Genomic DNA, 5,524 nt, shown 5'->3' with positions numbered 1-5,524 from the left:
ACACAAGTTCGAAAAAAGACGTTCTGTTTAGACTATTATTAAATAAAGTTGTAGAAGTCTGTATTACTTAGTCACATGCACCAGAAAAATGTAGTAAGTTGTGAGTTCGAGGCATACTGAATTCAACCTACTGAAATAATCTGCAAGCTCCTGTTATTTTCATTATCGTGTGACCTGAGTGACGGTTGTATGTAATGGCAAAAGAGAAACGTCATAGTAACAGACTCAACATAATCAGCAACGAAAAATATATCATTGAGCTATGCCCATCCGATAACACGATAACTTGAGCAATATCAAACAACAATTAAGCCTACTTTTTCGATTCTGAATATTTCGAGAAATGGGAAAATGCGACTATTCTTTATCACATACCAATGAAATGATAAAACTTGTTGTCCTATGGAACATATTCAACAATTCTTCTTCTGACACCAATTGTAACGAATTTTGGGAATTCTTGATTATTACACACCTTTTGCTTTCGTTCGAATAGCTGAAGTGTCAAATAAATAACTCCAATATTCAGAATTGCAAAATTGTGTTTATTTAACCTACTTTGGGAGTAGTACTTCACAATTATACTTCACTTCACAACTAATAGCGAACAGTTGGAACAGTTGGAAAAGTATCTCATACTTGGTTATTTATCTATATATATGTATATGTGAGTACAATCCTGCAAAAAATGCGATTAGCCTAGGATGAACTCGGAATGAGTCGCAAATGAGTATGTGACCAATGCCAGTTTTGATATCTTTATATGAGTTGAAATGTTCCCTTTTTTTTGAGCATGTCCTATGAAGAGACTAATTGTACCCATTTATACCCGAAAGGAATCGATAGGACGAACCCCGTTGTACCCATATGGGAACATATGAAGGCCCAGTCCATTTTCATTTCAATAATGACTGAAATAGAGCCCAGTCGCATTTTAGTAGAATGATACTCGCCGATGTAAACCATTTTGAAATAAAACAATAATTCAAGTTGTTTTATTTTCATTTCCGGTTTATATTGGAATAAGCAATTGTTATGGCATATGACCTTTTTGCTGAAAAACTATCATGGCAGAAACACAATCGAAGGGTTTGCCAAGCCACCAAATCTGTTTGATGTTCGCCCGCTTTTCAAAAAGGAATAAAAAATAGTATCCGATAATTTTACCCTAACTCCAGCGTGGCCGTTAGGTTCTAGTAATTAAGTTCGTTATAGAGCTCCGCATTTTTCTATAATTCACCTGTAATCTTTTTTGTTTTACTCATTTCGTTGCCGCTTTTTTTAATATTTCTTAAAATAAGCTAAATAGATTTCAAACTGACTAATCCCAACTGTACGCGAAATGGACTAAAGGGGATCAATTATGCCAAAATGTAGACAAAAGAGATCAATCGGAGGGCAATCTCTTAACGGATTAATCGCACGATTTTTTTGCAGGGAACGCTTGTTCTTAGCGGATGAATATATGTGTTTTTATGTGAGATATTCTTCGTCGCCTTCTATGTACGTGTGTAAATGGATTTGATGTGTTCATGTACACAAGTGTGGCTGCTTGCTTTATTGTTGTTGGGCATACATATTTACGTATAGAACTGCTAATATATATATGAGAGCACATATGTTAGATGGTAATGATATAATGATTAAGCTTCCTAACATCTTTTCAATATTAATAAAATCCATATCGATATCCAGCTGCATAAGATTTTTTCCATAGAACTGGGGCTGGTTATATGGGCATAAAATAATCAAGACTGTTTGATATATCAAATTTCTTGGAATAAATTAGCATATCGATTTGGCCCTATCAGTCCTTCGACGCATACGTTTGTGATCACGAAATCTTATATCACAGCTTAGACATTTGATTAAAAATAAGTAACTGCATAGGCGACTATTCAGTCAACGAAGGTTGCAGCTTAAAACGGTCGAAGTCGTATCAAAATTACGTCTCTTTTTCGATATTGAAAACTTCAGAATAAAGAGTAAATCAAAGTAATATCGAACCTTAAACATTTTTAAATTAAATTGCTGAGTTTTCAATTTCGGAAGCACCTAAAATATCTTCAGTTGACTGAAACAGTGTTAGTTTCCACCGCACCCGTAAGTTTTACGCAACTTTTACCATCGCTTTCATTCATGATACTTAGCTGTTGTGCGTATTTTGTTTCTGCTTGATATTTTATTAAAACTCTTAGCTGTGCTATTTAGGCAGCAAAGAAACCATCACCCACTCGTCAACGCCAATAGAAATAAGAGCAGAAATGGCCAATACGAAAGCAAAGCGATTGTAAATACATCGCTTGAGTTCAGTTTTCATGTAAGAGTAAAAGGCACTCAGAGAACTTGTTAAGTTTTTCAAACAGATCTTAAAATTTCCATTAAATTCAAAAGTTTATGTAATCATAGATGCAAAAAAATTGCATTAATCATATTAAAAAAAAAAAAACTAAATGTAAGGCGCGATAACCTCCGAAGAGATCTAAGGCCGAGCTTCTCTTCCAATTTGCGTCGTGCTCCTCTTGCTTTTCCCTACAAAATGGCCGGACGGGACCTACATGTTTTATGCCGACTCCGAACGGCATCTGCAAGGCAGATGAGTTTTCACTGAGAGCTTTTCATGGCAGAAATACACCCGGAGCGCTTGCCAAACACTGCCGAGGGGCGACCCCGCTTAGAAAAATTTTCTTCTAATTGAAAAACCTTATTTCTAAAATTTTGATGTTGCTTTGCCCGGGGTGTGAACCCAGGGCATATGGTGCGGTAGGTGGAGCACGCTACCATCACACCACGGTGGCCGCCGTACAGATTAAGCAAGTGTAACACGGCGCAGCTCAGCGCAATTTCGTTATTACAGTTTTTGTATAGTTGTATAATCGTTTAATTTTAAGTAATAATGCCACTAACATTATGGCTCTGCGGAAAATTTAAAACAAAAATAAATAGTTACACTCTGCGGTACCATAATGCGATGAGTTGTTATCGGTTACCCATAAAACTTTCCGCATACACCACAGATTCCGCTAGCTAGTATTAGCGCGCCGGTGCCGCAAATATTTGATAATTACACATTCTGAGTCCAAATACAGTTTTCCTGATTCTAACGTTGATATAGAGTACTCTTTTCTAGAATAAAATAAAGAAATACGTTTTTGGAGTCATATTTAAATTTTTTAGATTCCCTTAACATTTGATTATAATAGACAAATAGTATTCAAGCATCAGCATATTTATTACTAAATGAAAACCTAAAAAAATTACTGCTTGAGCAAAAATTCTAACCGAGACCGAATGCAGTAACTGAAATTTAATAGAACCCAATCCCAACTAAAAAAAAAAAAAATAAATGTAAGGCGCGATAACCTCCGGAGAGATCTAAGGCCGAGCTTCTCTTCCAATTTGCGTCGTGCTCCTCTTGATTTTTCCCTACAAATTGGCCGGACGGGACCTACATGTTTTATGCCGACTCCGAACGGCATCCGCAAGGCAGATGAGTTTTCACTGAGAGCTTTTCATGGCAGAAATACAATCGGAGCGCTTGCCAGACACTGCCGAGGGGCGACCCCGCTTAGAAAAATTTTCTTCTAATTGAAAAATCTTATTTCTAAAATTTTGACGTTGCTTTGCCCGGGAGTTGAACCCAGGGCATACGGTGTGATAGGCGGAGCACGCTACCATCACACCACGGTGGCCCAATCCCAACTATTCCACTTATTTTGTAAAAAAAAACACACGATGGCAAATGATTCAGTCTAATAATATGAAGACTGAGCTTTTCTTTCAAATTCCAAGTAGCACACTTTCAATTGTTTAGCTTTAAATTGGCTTACTTGTTGCTTGTCGACTACAAGCGATATCTACCGTGTTAAGCTTGGAAGGTATCGGACATATAGTAAACTTGGCATTTTAAACATAGCCAAGTGGGGTGTCGATCACAGCTGATTGTAAAAAAATGGAGCTAGCCGAAACAAGTCACAAGATATCTGAGAATCAACTTTCGATATTCCTGCGGAAACGCCGTAAAAACTAACGATGCATTAAAAAAATATTAGAAATGCTAGAGGCAAGCAACGATACAGAAAACTGCTGGCAAGTATTCTGAAATCGGTAATTCTCTATGCAGCGGTGCTCTGGGCTCACTCTTTAAAGGCAGCGTTAGGCATCCACAACGTTCAATCAGTATACAGGATATGCGCTCTTCAGTATACCCTGGATCGTAGCGGGACTATATCCGATTGATATGTTTGCTTGGGAGACATCTTTCGTCTTACATACTCTCTTCGAATGGCAACATAGTTGGGATGCCTCCACCAATGACCGCTGGATGTACAAAGTTATTTTCGAAACCGAGCTTTAAAAAGAAAAGATTATCTGGTAAGGTGAACTTCTTCTTAACGAAATAACTGATAAGGCATGATTGCTTCAGGCACACAGAGTATATATATATTTTTTTTTTATTAACTTCGATTGGACAACGGTTGGTTGTACAGAACTCTGTGTGAAAAGCACGCTGAGTATAAAAAGATTTAGATAGATATAGACTTCCATATATCAAAATCATCAGTATCGAAAAAAAATTGGTTCAGCCATGTCCCTCCGTCCGTCCATCCGTCTGTCCGTTAACACGATAACTTGAGTAAATATTGAGATATCATCACCAAATTTGGTACACGAGCTTATCTGGACCCAGAAAAGATTGGTATTGAAAATGAGGGAAATCTGATGATAACGAAGCTCACGTTTTATATATATGTATAACATTTTGGAAAACACAAAAAACCTGATTATTTAGTAAATAATACACCTAGCATGTTGGAATTTGATGTGTGGACTGATATTGAGACTCTTGATAAAAATTTGAATCATAAATCAAAAATCGTTAAACCTATCGTAACGAAACTCGACAGAGGTTGCCTTTACTTTAAGGAATGCTCTGAAGAAAAATTAACGAAATCGGTTGAGAAACACGCCCACTTTTATATAAAAGATTTTTAAAAGGGTCGTGGACGAATAAAATAAGCTATATCTTAGCGAAAAATAGTTTTGAATCAATGATATTTCACTTACCAAGTTTTATTGTAAGAGGAAATTGAGGGATATTTTTTTTAAACGGGCGTTGCCACGTGTTATGTAGAAAAGTAATATGTCTGAAATGAAATGTACAATTAAAGTTCACGCTGAGTATATAATGTTCGGTTACACCCAAACTTAGACACCTCTATTTGTTAACTATGAAAAACCTGGATACCTGTGGAATTGATACAAAAGAGCTATCGAGGTTAATAGGAGTGCGGGTTACCATTGACCGCGTCTTGGAATTGGGAGGCGATCCTTATAGGAAGAGTTTGGCATATGACCCTACCTCTGAGGACCTTGTTCCTTGTTGATATATAGATATTGTGTTGGGTTGAGTGGAACTGGCCGTTCAAAATCAGCCTCACAAAGATTGAACATGTTATCACAATTTGTTGGCAATCAAACAGAAAAACTCAAATTAGGTGCCAGAACTTATGTCATGAAATTA

The sequence above is a fragment of the Eurosta solidaginis genome, chromosome 2 (genome assembly GCF_040869045.1).
Source record: "Eurosta solidaginis isolate ZX-2024a chromosome 2, ASM4086904v1, whole genome shotgun sequence".
Taxonomy (NCBI): domain Eukaryota; kingdom Metazoa; phylum Arthropoda; class Insecta; order Diptera; family Tephritidae; genus Eurosta; species Eurosta solidaginis.
The sequence above is the reverse complement of the archived record's forward strand: the minus strand, read 5'-3'. Positions refer to the sequence as shown.